Source organism: Eptatretus burgeri, chromosome 8 (genome assembly GCF_056783735.1).
Source record: "Eptatretus burgeri isolate ZD-2024b chromosome 8, Ebu_testis_v1, whole genome shotgun sequence".
NCBI classification, from domain to species: Eukaryota; Metazoa; Chordata; class Myxini; order Myxiniformes; family Myxinidae; genus Eptatretus; species Eptatretus burgeri.
The window spans coordinates 15,432,738-15,447,486 of NC_140968.1; the positions used below are offsets into that span (position 1 = coordinate 15,432,738).

The window sequence follows — 14,749 nt, forward strand, 5'->3', positions numbered from 1 at the left end:
AATGGAGTAAACACACGTCCGTTGTACAATGTCATTATTACCAATATCACAACTTATCAAACTGAACGTTTTTAAATCCTCTTCTCATTGGTGTAAAAATGATTGAAACACAAAACACAAGATGTTAATTAATCTTTGGTCACGTGGTTTTCACAGGAAGAGGTTAATCAGAACCAAAAATATATAAATATTTATATCGAGGTGAAAATATGAACATAAACGAGGGAAACGGGCGTGACCACACTGTGACGTCACAGTGGTTGCTCGTGGTTAGAATAAGAATTCCAACAACAGGCAGATCTTAACACAGGTTTGTCGTTAAATCGTCAGTCCGTGGATTGGCGAACACCAGACATGTCGTGGTTTCTCATCGCGGTGTTCGTGATCACTGTCCTTGGAAGTGGAGCGTCTCGACCACCACAGCAGGTAAGTAGGGATTGTGAGAAATAATGTACTGAACTCGGGGAAGGTACACAGCACGGGGGGAGTTGTTTTTATAGTAGTTTGGGATAACGGGCCCGGACTTCGGGTTTTCGATGGTGGGGGTGTGGGGGAGGGGTTGGGGGGGGGGTGTGGGGGGGAAGGCGGTGAGGGTGTGGGGGAGAGGGTGGGGATGTGGGGGAGAGGGGGTGAGTGGGGGAGGAGGTGGAGTGGGGGTGAGTGGGGGAGGAGGTGGAGTGGGGGTGAGTGGGGGAGGAGGTGTGGAGCTTCAACAAGTTGGACCTCTGAGATGGAGCTTGATGACGCCGAACCATCGAGTCCGCTGTGGGATTGGATCACACACACAGCACACCGTACCACCATGTTTCATGTACACACCGCACCACCATGTTTCATGTACACACCGCACCACCATGTTTCATGCACACACCGTACCACCATGTTTCATGTACACACCGCACCACCATGTTTCATGTACACATCTTACCACCATGTTTCATGTACACACCGTACCACCATGTTTCATGTACACACCGTACCACCATGTTTCATGTATACACCGCACCACCATGTTTCATGTACACACCGCACCACCATGTTTCATGTACACACCGCACCACCATGTTTCATGTACACACCGTACCACCATGTTTCATGTACACAACTTACCACCATGTTTCATGTACACACCGTACCACCATGTTTCATGTATACACCGCACCACCATGTTTCATGTACACACCGTACCACCATGTTTCATGCACACACCGCACCACCATGTTTCATGTACACACCGTACCACCATGTTTCATGTACACAACTTACCACCATGTTTCATGTACACATCCAACGCACCCAACACACCCCCTTAAAAGGAGACGTTTAGTACTCAAACCCAGTGTTTTTAAAATGTTTGTAGAAAATAAATATTAAATGATGACAGAGGGTCATCATACAGTTTCTCATTCAGGAATCCTTGAATGACCAGAAACCATTTACAAACATTCCATGTTCCCAACTTCAACGTTCATCTAAAACATCCACATCTGGAGAGTGGGATATTAAATAATGATCCCAGAATGTTTCCCCTCCATGTCCTTGGAATGTCCTCTCTCATCATAACCCAGTTCAATGGTTTATTGAACACCTGAACCCCATATTCACCAAGGCAGGTCCATCCTTACAATGGTATCCCATCAGGTCCCACTGCTTCGCCATTTTTCATTCCTCGTAAGTCGGCTGTCTGATCTGACGACACTTTTTTGTGGAAATCAGAGATTCCAGGAGTTTCCTTGAACAAGGAGTCGGTCAGTGAGTGTTGGTACACAGTTGAAATCCCATATTTAATCTTCCTTGTTTGTCCTTTAAATTGTTGTGATCCATCTTTACCGTGAGGATGTGATGAGGAACATGAAGAGAGTTTATCTTTGGTTGGAAACTGCAGGTGAACTTTCCCCACCAAGTAAACTTGGAATTTGTCCATTCAAGGTAAAATCTCCTTCATGTTCGTGTCGATGGAGGAATCTTCACGGTATACCTTGAGTGTATCTGGTACCACACATTGCACTCCGTGTGCAGTGGAAATTGATCCCCAGAAGATCCATCTCTGGGCTGGTGGAGTTTCACAGTCGACACCTTCACCTCTGATCCTGGGTTCAAATCTCGATCCCTCCATAAACTGCCACCCTGGTGTTTCACGTGTAATGTGTGTTACAACCACTGGAGGAACATTAAACATGAACGATTCATCTACCAACACTCATTTATATTGGATGTTAAAGATCCCACGGTGTTTTTTGTAAAGGGAAGGCGAGCTGTCGCCAGCATTCTGAACAAATCACAAATCACTTCCCAAACCCTCTTACAAACCTGTCCAAGCGTGGTACAAACGATAAACTCTCGACCATTCCATGAACCATTGTGTTTGTTCTCTAAAATTGTCAAGAACATGTTATTTTGTCACAAACTTTTTGATTTTGTTCAGTAATTGTAAAAACATTGTTTAGTTTAATTATAAATGAAATAAACATGTTTCTACCCCTGGCCTTGTCTATTTCTACAGGTTTTCCAGAACGATGCTGTTGAGGATGGAGGGATGTCCCTGGGTCGTGATGTCGTGTTCGTCGTGATTTCCTCCCTTGTATTTGTCGGTGTGATTGTGTTTAATCCATCTCGTTGGTTCAACAAGACGAGGTTCAGGAGAAAGCGCTGCATTCACTGGTAAAGAACACAAATGACTTTTCATCAATATTTATATCTTCATCCAAGGGGACAAGATGGCTCAGAGATTTGAAACGAGTTTATCGTGCTCCATGTCATGTGGGATTATAAGGACGAGCATTTTTTTGTTGTTGAAGATAGAATTTGTTGTTTTATTGACTCGAGGAGATAACGAGGTGTCCAAAATCCATGGGTAACATTTTTTTCATCCACCGTTTTTGTGGCCATCTTGGATTTCAAAATGGCTGCCATGAAGAAGCCCACCGATGCTGTATAAAATCAAAGTTACATTTGGTGTAAATACCAACATTTGTACTGATAGAGGTTAAAAATACAAATGTAGATTTACTGGCGGTAAAGATTTATAATCACCTTCGACTTCAACATGGCTGTCTTCGTGAAATCGTGTGGAACAAAGCTCATTTTAACGGGAGAGGGTTATCCAGCCACATTTTTGAGATTTCGTGCTATATATCATTTTAGCGCCAATAACTAAAGGTGAGGAATCGATTTAAAAAGTAAATAATTCTTATATCCAGTTCTGGATTCGGATCTTCACCAAAACCGAATCACTGTAACAAGGTCCTCCGGTAATTGGATCACGTGTTTATTTTTCTTGGTAACTGGGTAAACTAGACAGAGGACTTGAGGTCACGTGGTTGAGTTATTGGCGTTCACGGTCCATGAGTGACCCACCGCGTCATGGAATTATCCGTGTGCGATGGCCTGCAATTCGGGGAGGATCTCTTGGTCTTACTCACGTTGTTGTTCTTGTGGACTTTTTTGTTTCACAGCCGACAGTTTTCATCGAAACTTCCTGAAACTTGACGTATACATGTAACAATACCTGCGCAGACAGTAACCATCTCCAATTTTGAAAATTCCTCCGAGAAAAAAATTATGAAAAAAATTTAGAAAATTTGATTATTTGAAAAATTTGAAAATTTTGAAAATTTTGAAAATTTGATGAAAAAAAAAAAAAATTTTTAATCTCCGATTAAAAAAAAAAAAAAAAAAATCCGAGACAAAATATCTCCGCTAATGGAAATTGCCAAAAAAATTATCTCAAACTAAGCAAGGTTTTTGAATTCTGTTTGCTGGAATCGAACAGGGCATCAGCCGAGATCAATTACAGCACTTACGATACATCACTATGACGTCATATCAATTTTATGACGTCATTCCTATTTTTTGTTATTTTTTCTTTCACAACCCAGAGTTTTCATCAGATCTTTGTGAAACTTGCCACATACATGCAGAGAGCCCACGCACAGGCAGTCACCATCTCCGATTTTGGAAATTCTTCCTAGAACAAAAGTTGAGGTCATAATATCACCGCTAATGGAAATTGCCGATTCCAATATCTTCGAAACTAGGCAAGCTGCTTGAATTTTGTTTGCGGGAATCAAGCCAGGCATTAGCACAGATAATTTATCGCAAACCTGATACATCACAATGACGTCATATTCGTTTTTATGACGTCATCATTTAGATGACAAGGATCTTTGCTCATTTGAGCTTGTTTTGTTCACACAAAGTAACAATGATGTCTTCAGGAAGATTTTAAAAGGTTTATTATTGAACACTTGTGAATATAAAGTGAAACTCCCCTATTAAGTGTTGATTTCCAAGGAATAGTTGGTTGTTCTTCTGAGATGACGGATAGTTTTAAATCCAAGATGGCCGCCAAATGACGTCATGAAAAAATGTTACCAATGGAATTCCAGTGAAGTGAGACATAATTTACAAAAAGTCACATCATTTCCTTCTTCATCAAAATCAAACACCAAATTTCACAACATCCTCCACCATTACATGAAATTATTTTAATAATCAAGTGTGATTCATCGTTCCTCACCGATCATTTGGACCTTGTTTAAGTTACATCTGCAAGCTCGATATTCCGTATCCTGTAGCATTGTAACACTAGTGGAACATGTTTGTTTTTGTTTTACAAAACCATGTAATCAACACTTTACAGGTGATGGAAAACTTCATTTTACCTTGAACTGAGAATGTGTGTTTCTCTTGCAGTGTGAAATGTGGATGTAAAAACAAACAGAGACAACAACTGAAAGATGAGCCACCATTGGTAAATAATGTTCAGGAAAACAAACTTCAAACGCAGAAAGTGGAGGGAACTGAGGATCATGACATGAAGGAAAAAATGGTGTTCACAGTGAAACAGAACTTCGTAAATGAAGAACAAGAGGAAGAACATTATCAAGAGGAGCAAAATAAAGTTTTACAAGCACAGAAACAACAACTTCAGGAAAAAGAAAAGATGTTGCTCCAAAAAAAAGGAGATCTCATCCAAAGAGAGAAGTTTGTTCAGGACAGAGAACGTGAGTTCATGGAAATGGAAGCGCAAAGGAAATTGAACAAAGAATTGTGGTTAAAGGAGGAAGATGAACGGAGGAAACGAGAGGAGGAACAACAGAGAGAGAAAACGGAAGCAGAACAGAAGAAAATAAATGAACAGGAGAGGAAGAAGCAAGAAGAGTTAAAGATATGGGAGAAGGAACAATCCAGATGAGCAAACTGGGAAAAGGATTTTGAGGATGAGAAATTTGAAGTTTGGATCTGGGAAAAGCGTAAAAACACAGAACGTAAGAAGAAAATGGTTGATATAGAAAAGAGAATGTTGGAGGTTAAAAACTGGAAGCAACATATTCATCAACGGGAGAAAGAATTGCAGAAATATCAGGAACAGGAGCTGGAGCGACAGGGGGTGTTTCATGCCTCCATTAATGGGAAAGATGAAGAGCTAAAGAAACAGCAGCTCCATATCCACCAAAAGGGAGAGGAGCTTAATAATCGACAATGTAATCTGAATAAATCGGAGGGAGAGTCTCTTCTGAGAGAGAAAAAGGAACAAGAACACAGAGAGCAATGTGAAGTTGCCTGGAAAACAAGAGAGTTGATTCTCATGGAAAGAGAACAACAGATAAGAGAGAAGAAACGTCATGTGGAGTTGAGGGAGCAAGAGGTCTTGGAGAGAGAAACCAAATTGCAAAAAGCAGGAAATCTTACTGATGAAGGAGTTGAGGAAGAAGTGATTCTAATAACTGATGATGGGCTCCAGAAGCAACAACTGAAACAGCAGGATGTTGATTTGCTCCCACCTGAACCAAAGCCTCAAAGTGATGAAGGGCGGGAGCAGCGACAACAGTACAGTGTTGTTCTTCAACGCCAACCGAACCCTCTCTGTGAAGGCAGGAAACAACAAGTGGAACAGCCTGATGTTGATCATCTGCCGGCCGAACGTAAGCCTCACCATTCGTCTCAGTCCAAGCTTGTCAATGATGAACCAGCGGAGATAGAAAGGCGTAAAAATAACCTCATGTTCCATGGAGTGAAGGAGGGACAAGGGGAGCATGACAAGGAGGTTGTGACAAAATTAATTAAAGCCATGAACCTGAACATAGAGCCCGTACACACTTTCCGCGTTGGACGGTACATTGAGAACAGATTCAGACCAATGAAAGTTGTGTTCAGTTGTGAGTCGGATCGGAATCTTGTTCTTACCAACAACAAGAAGGTTCGCAATTTAACTGATCCCTCTCTCTGGACAAAAAACATTTTTATCACTCCGGATTACACTCAGCTCCAAAGAGAAAAACAAGAGATGCTGCTGAGTGATCTTGGTAAAAAGAGAGAAAGTGACCCAAACGGGAGATATACCATCAAAGGAGACAAAGTAGTCCTCCTGAAGAATCCCAAGGGCAAGCCTCATCTCCAAAGATAACGACTTTCCCTCCTCATCTCCCATCTCCTATAACAGACTCCTCACATGACACACATTTAAGGGGGAAAAAAACCATTTCAGGGGGAAGAAAAACACAAAAAAAAACATTTAAGGGGGAAAAAAAAAACGTAAAATATTTAAGGAGAATATTCCGTTGAAACAAATTCACTTTGACACAGGGTCTCTTACAAACACGTGAATGTACCTGAGATCATAATGGAGCAATCACTGAAACATCTTTTGATCATACAGTCATGGACAGGGAGTTCACTCCTGATAGACATCTTGCATTTCATGAGGACAGGAACCTGAACTTTCAGAGTGAAGGAACGAAAGCTGAGGAAAACCATGGTGGGATCGTGTTGGTGAAAATCAATCTATCACCATCTTACATTGTTCATTGGCTGGCTTGGGAACAGAAGCCTCATCCTGATGATCGCAGCAACAGCAGAAGCCATATTGTATGCAGGATCTTCAACAGGTGAGCACTCTTCAATACTTTGGGGCAGGTGGGTTGAACACACAATGGGTGGAAACACAGCCAACCACAAGATCAAAACATCAAGAAAAATAAGTTTTGAGACTTCGTCTTTTACAAACATTGCTCTTAATCCTTCCTTCCATGAAGAAGAGGGTCCTTAATTGTGGAGATAATTGTAATTATAATTTTTTGTGGGAAGGTAACTTCTTGTCATGATCATCCCCATCCAGAATAAACAACAACATCTTTAACTCCCTTCAATTGGATGAGATCACCTGATTCACCTTGTTCTCTGTTACCTGTTCCATCCGAGCCTTTCCTTTTGTTTTATTTTCTGACAAGTTATCAATCTGATTGAGATATCAATTTATCGAATCTTTCATATTTCTATTGTTTTTCCAAAGGTCCCTCAGAAGAGGTGCTCGTTCCCTCCTCCACCCCTCACCTGAAACCATCCTTCCGGTTGGAACGTAAGTTGACAAGATTCTTGCTTTACATTACAAATTACAATTTAAAACTTTGTCTAAATTACCTGTTCTTCACCTGCATCATGTCCCATTTTGTCTGTGCCTCAGAAGTGTTGAGGACAAACACGTATTTTGCTGAATTCCAAAACTTACAAGCACCAAGCAAATCTTCCCGTTGGTAGAAGTCTCGCATGAGTGTTAATGTGTCTGTACAAAAGTTATTATACACACCTGGATGATCATTGAAATTAGTTGTTTGAAAAACTTCAGTACAAATCCAGTGGGAGTTTGTGATGAAGAAAATAAAGATGAAAAATTGAAGGCAAAACAAAAGAAAATTGAATTGAGATGCAGAAAACAATTGAGAGGATACAGTGTTTCGAGGATTGCGTTGGAAGGAATGATAATGATGGAGGTTATCACGACGTCGCTGTCGAGTTGTTTTGACTTCCTTTTGTTGATATTTGTGCAAAGGAAGGAGTTGTAGTAATGGCCGCAGGAGAAGAAGGTGTCATGTTTGGCAGTGGATCCATCATCACTCCATCGTCTAAGAGCTCCAGCAAGGTAAGATGAAACTTGAGACTCTTACAGATGGTCGATCCAAGATGTATTTTTTTTTAAAGAAACAAGAGTCTTCAGAACTACAGGTACTTAAACCATCCATCGACCTTATTTAATCACTTGCACCCTTTTTACGTCCATGTTTTTCAATTTGTCATTTCCTTGTGTGTGTGTGTGTGTGTGCGTGTGCATGTGCGTGTGCATGTGCCTGTGTGTGTGTGTGTGTGTGCATGTGCGTGTGCATGTGCCTGTGTGTGTGTGTGTGTGTGCATGTGCGTGTGCATGTGCCTGTGTGTGCGTGCGTGTCCCCTCCATAACTCCAAGACCATGAAACCTCGCAGCCTGAAACTTTGCAAGGATGTTGAGAGAACTCCAAGGGAGTGCGTGAATGAAAACTGGTTGCTTGGCTTCATTCAAAACCTCCTCCCCCTTTTGAAGATAATTAACGGCATTATTTAATTATCCTTTATCAAGGCTCCTCCTTCGTCACTTTGCTGTCCCTCGCTGTTCGTGTTTTTGAGGGTATATTTTTTTTTTCTGCATTTTTTTTTTGGCCTGCTCAACAGAGCCTTGACTTGGAAGAGGCCACAACAATTTCTTATCAAAAAGGTGGTGAGAAATATTTTTTCACTTTCCTTAATCTTATCATCGAATGCCTCATCTTCATTATTCACGCCCTCAAATCGCTTATAAACACCTGGAGATGCCAGTGTCCATGGCTTAATTTCATTTCTGCATATACGGTAACATCTTGAATCTGTTATTAATGTTAACATTTTTGTTTGATCTGCTTTCATGATCCACTCGTCACGTCCACGTTGAAACATATAAAAAAAAATAACATTCACATCTCCCATCAACAGTCTGTGTTGGCCCTGCAGTGCCTCTGGTGTTGCCTCACCCACTGATAATGTTGTGCAATTTTCTTGAAAGGCAGAAAGACTGGAAGATCGAAGTACACAAAGAAGACAAAAAACAAAGATTAACAAAATACCAGAGCGGCAGGAACTCTGTGACATCAAGAAGCAAACACAGCAACAATGACTACATTCTGTCCTCCCGTATCCGCATCTCCAGTTCAAGCCAATGAAACCTTTGTTGCCCCTGTGTGAAGCGGGGCCATCGCCATAAAATACAAAACACACAGGAAATGGCACTCTGCGTTGAGGCGCGGCGGTGAAGGTCATGTTTAACCCTCGACCTGTCAAAGATCCCCGGGGGGTTAAATATCACGGAAAGGTCAGCATTGGTCTTATTTTGATGGATGGTGCTTGCTTGTAATCTATCTATAATTCCAGCAATCTGTGTGTGTGTGTGTGTGTGTGTGTGTGTGTGTGTGTGTGTGTGTGTGTGTGTGTGTGTGTGTGTGTGTGTGTGTGTCTGTCTGTCTGTCTTTGTCTGCGACCGCCGTTTCTCAACAACCACCAATCCGATCTGATTGAAACTTGCCAGGAATATTGCCGGGGACCCGCGGATGTGCCTTTTCGGGGATTGATCTCGATCGGACGAGCTTTTCCCAAGTTACGGCCATTTAACTGTCGACCAATGACAAGACACTGTGCTATGACATCACAAATGACGTCACAATTAATGTTTATTTATTTATTTTTTTTTTATTATTTGTTTTGCACGATTGATACTTGCCAGGAATATTGCTGGCGACCCGCGGATGTGCCTTTTCGAGGTTTGAGAGAGAGAGGCTGCAAACACTGGCACTCACCTTCGGGAACGCACCTACGGGAACGCACCTCCATGACCGTACTAGTAATATGAATTGTGGGACTCCATATGTTACGTATACGTATTAGATATTGCAAAATGTCACGCTAACCACATCACAATGGTAAAGGGTGAGTTAGGCGTTGCACACGATGATATTTTTTAAACATCGGGAAAATACCCCTGGGTGCTCACCTTTTAGTTGCTGGATAAGATAACCAGGGAATGACGAGCAGGTATGGATGACCCACAAAGTATAGAATGGAGAAGTAAAGTAAATACCAATATTTTTTTTGTATTTTTTTTAATGTCGTGAACAAACTTTAACATTTCGGGTGATTAAGGTCGTGTTCAATTTTCATCGAAATTGGCTGTGAAAGGGAATGAAAGTTTTGGTGACGAAAGGAAATGCAAATGTTGCAGGGCAAACCACCCCCCCCCCCTCAGAAACTCTCTCAAGAGAGTAGACACCAATTTGATTTATTTATTTGTTTGTTGTTATGCTGTGAATAAACTTTGGTACTTACTCGGTGATGAAGGTTGTGGTGAATTTTAATTGAAATTGTGTGTGTTGTTTCAGAGAAGAAACTGTCCAAGCCGCTCTCCTCGCTCAATCCACTTGTCAAAGTCCATAGTAGATGGATGAGTGGTCAATTTAAACTCAGATCACAACCGCAGCACCAAAGATCACATGTCATCTTCCTCACCTAATACCACTGACTGATCTTGTCATGGTCGCCAATGTTGAAAGATACACCTTGGGGTTTCCTTCCCTTTTGTGCACGTGTGTTATTCATAGTGCCGAACCCAGCACGTTCTCGAAGACGACAACCCAAGGTTTGCGCTTCAGGAGTATGAACGATCATACAGGTCATCAGCCACCAATCAAATTAAATGGATCTTTGTCAGTTGGGGTCTGTGACTTCTGAGTGACGTTACAGTAACCACAACAAGAGTGAAACGTTTTTGAAACTTGAATGTCAATGAAGCAGATACAAAGTCAAATGAGGAAATTCACCATAACATACAATGTCCAATTCCGATGCCCACGTTGAGTTGCTTATGTCCGGTGTCCCTGTCCTGCCGGCTCAACTCACGTGCGTTTACCTCGTCCGTCGGGGCTGTCTAACGATTGGCTCAAGTAACATTGTTCCCTCTTGTGGGCTTGCCTGTTCAGGATGATTGAAGAGCTCACAGGAATTCTTTCCCGATACACAAGCTTCATGAGTTTTACTCAACCTGATTATAATCAGCGACACGCGTAAACAACCACTCTGGACATTAACACCTCGTTCACTCATCAGAGTTCAATCGAGCACAGGGACGGTCACAACACATGCCTCGTCACAAATCGCCCGTCTCACTACACTTCCCTCTCGCGGATTTACACAGTAACACAGAATGATCATGTGCCTTCCAGCATATGCAATTCTCGTTTACACCTGAAACTCCATCTCAGAACGTTCCAGCATCATCATGAATCTCAGCAGGCAGTTTGCAGTCCAATACTGCCATCCACAGTCAAAATTAGCTCATTACATCAAGCATTTTACAAGTCACAATTCGTACTTCAACAAATTTGTAACATCCATTTATTGGCATTTACTAATGCTTATCCACAAATACCACAGCCAATGCTTACTTGGCAAATCATCTCGCTTTTAACTGACAGGTGTTTTCACAAATTTGTTTAAACCATTGACTAATTTACATATTTTGTGGGTCATACACACTTACCAGTGGTACCAGTGGTTCACTGGATCTACCAGATGAGTGCAGAGGCATTGCCGCTATTTTTTACCTCCACCACTGAAGGTGGAAGGAGGTTATGTTTTCACCCCCTCTCTGTTTGTTTGTGTGCAGGGTATCTCAACAAGGTGTGGACAGATTTGGATGAAAGTTGGTGGACACGTTGGGCGTGTGACTCGGAAGAATGGATTCAATTTTGCTGAAGATCCAGTTCCAGATACGAGAATGTTTCAAGTGACTTCACCATTGAGTGATATGGCCAAAAATGATAAATGGCATGCTTCAGTCAACCCTCAGATATTGCAGGTTCTAATATCACGGGTTTCGTCCAATTGCGGGCAACCGATTGAGTTCCGATTTCATTATCGAGGGATTTCAATTTGACCAATCATGTTTTTTGAGCTTCGAGGAGTCTTCGTTTGTGTCGTTCTGTCAAAAGGCAGAGAAAGGTTTTGACTTTGCGCGGAAACATCGAGTTGTTCGATCAGTTTGCTCAAAAAGAAGGTGCAGCATCTGTCGGCCGCCATTACCGGATCAATAATTGTTGGTCGAACCTTCTCCATTGTTCTATTGCTTATTCCCAAACGTTTATTATCCTTCAAACCTCATTCTCAAACCTTCATTTTCCAACTCCATATTCAAACCTCATTCCCAAACCCTCACTTTGCGACGGCAAGACTCGAACCGCCATTCTCATGTTTCATTCTCAAAAAATCAGATCAAAAGAGGTTGCTCCAGTTCAACCAAGGCTACCTACGCATTGCACACCTGCAAGGGCTGATTTGAGAAATTCAAAAGAGGATTCAGCCTCCATTAATGAACATTATATGGGGCAGCAGCATTCGCAGATCATGATGCTAAGAAAAACGAGCCACCGCACACAGCTCATGGAACTAATCAAAGCGAAGAGATTTATTCCTGAGCAGGTTCGAAATGCTGAGATGGGATTATTCTGTAAGAGGATGCCACTTTGTACCTTCCTCTCCAAACAGGAAAGATCTTCTCTGGAGTTCAAGGAAAGGTTGTTGAGGATCGTCTTTCCTTTCTCCGATATGGCAGTGCTGCAAGCGACTTTGTCGTAAAGTGAATGCTGCTCTTCCAACAGCTGAATCGCACTCCCACTTCCCCATTTCCCCTTCCACACCACCTCTCTCCAGGGCCGGATTTATGTGTTGCGGGGCCCTGGGCTCTGGGCCCTAGAATTATGCGGGGCCCTCTCAGGGCCGGAGCCATTTTTACTTCACATATGCTTATAAAAGTATTCATATATAAATGCACCAACCTAGGCTGGGCAAAAGAAAAAAAACACGGTTTCTGTGTAAAAACATGTATTTCAGAAACTACTCGTAACAAAAGTTTATACGCAAGAAACACCACTATGGATGAAAACAACGGAACAGAGAAAATGATCGCAAAACCAAAACGTGATGGTATCATCTCAAATCTCAATGTCGAAAGTTTTTTTTGTCGTTTTTGCAGATATGGTTGCATTATTGCACACTTTGGGGTAATTGCTACAATATATTTGCGAGAAGTTAAAAACTTACAGAATCTTTAAGCTTGTTCCTGGCTTTGATTCGCGCAAAGTCCTCGATTGTTTCGCGTGTGCTTACTCTCCTGAAGAGTTCGTGTTCAGCACTTAGTATGGCCAGCGATGCCAAACGATCTTGGCTGATCGTACTACGCAGATAGTTCTTAATCCTTTTCAATTTTGAGAATGATCGTTCTCCCGTACAGTTTGTGACAAACATAAACAGGTATACCCGCAAAGCTATCTCCACGTTGGCGAATGCTGCCACCATATCGGAGTTGTGGATTGTGGAAAACAGTAGTTTCAGACAATTTTTCTGAGTCTTCTTATCTGTCTGAATCGTCTTGAGAAATGCCTGGAAATGTACAATTTCCGAAACCAGAGAAGGTTCCAGGTCGTTTGGGTAACTCTTCACCAGGTCTGCAGCGGAGTCACGGAGCTTATCCGTCTGCATGGTCGTTATTTTTGAAAAGAATGAGAAACGTTGACGGAGTGTTCCATAGGCCTTGAGGCGATCTCCTAGTGACGTTGTTAGCTGATCAATGATGGGTATGTAGGATGTGGTCCTGAATCTCTCCCTCTCTCTCTCTCTCTCTCTCTCTCTCTCTCTCTCTCTCTCTCTCTCTCTCTCTCTCTCTCTCTCTCTCTCTCTCTCTCTCTCTCTCTCTCTCTCTCTCTCTCTCTCTCTCTCTCTCTCTCTCTCTCTCTCTCTCTCTCTCTCTCTCTCTCTCTCTCTCTCCCTCTCTCTCTCTCTCTCTCTCTCTCTCTCTCTCTCTCTCTCTCTCTCTCTCTGGGCGGTAACTGGGTGTCATCAGCGCTGTCTACTTCATCATGATGTCGCTTCCTCCTTCGAACACGTCGCCGATCATCCTCGTACTCGCTGTCACCACATTTATCAATAGCGATACATTCAAAGTCGTCGAACTGTTCCCGTAGGTCCTGTACGAACTATGTCAATGATTCGAGTAGTTTCACTGCCATGTTCAAATCGAGCCCTGGCTTCTGTAAATGCTGACTTGTGTCGTTGAACCTCTTTAGAATTTCCTGCCATGTTACGAGCAGAATCACCGTCTCAAGTTTTTCCAATTCCTTCAGAATCGCAGATGCCTCATTTTTGGCCTCTGCGTTTAGATGTTCATCCATTGCAAGATCGTCAAGTACCGTGATATTTTGCTGGAATCCATTGGCCAGTGCTTCTACAGCATCTGCATGGGCCGACCACCATGTATCTGACAAGCACTTGACGACTGGCATGTGTTTCAGTGCATCGGGATGTTTGCGCCAACGATAGGTTGACTTCACGAGATAAACATACAGCCGTTGAACGATACCAAACAGAGTCACAGCAGCCGTGCAGCACTCAGCAGCACACATCCCGGTGAGGTTCAGAGAATGAGCCATGCAAGGAACAAACTCGGCGAATTCGCAATGACTTTTTAGGTGCACCTGGATGCCGCGGTATTTTCCAGACATGTTGCTGGCGTTGTCGTACGATTGACCGCGACAGTCAGAGATCAGAATTTTGTTCGTTTGGAGAAAATCCAGAACTACGTCAGCGATCTGCTTTCTGGTATGAATCAGTAAGGGCACGAATGTCAAGAAACGCTCTACTGGCCCCTCTGGCAACACGTCGCGGATGGTTAGACATAGCCGGTCAGTGTGCGACACGTCCGGAGTGGAGTCCACCGATATGGAGTAATATTTAGCCCTCCGAACTTCCGCTACAATGGCACTCAGAACTTTTCTACCCAACACATTGATTAGTTCATTACATACTGTTGATGAGCGGTAGTTGACGTTACCGCTCCCTTTGTTGGCATGTTTATGGAAAT

The 14,749-nt window shown here is 42.5% G+C and overlaps 1 pseudogene; it reads left to right on the forward strand.

Moving 5' to 3' along the window:
- The first annotated feature begins 354 nt into the window (after positions 1-354).
- On the forward strand, positions 355-6,883 carry LOC147021184 (uncharacterized; annotated as a pseudogene).
- Positions 6,884-14,749: the final 7,866 nt, after the last annotated feature.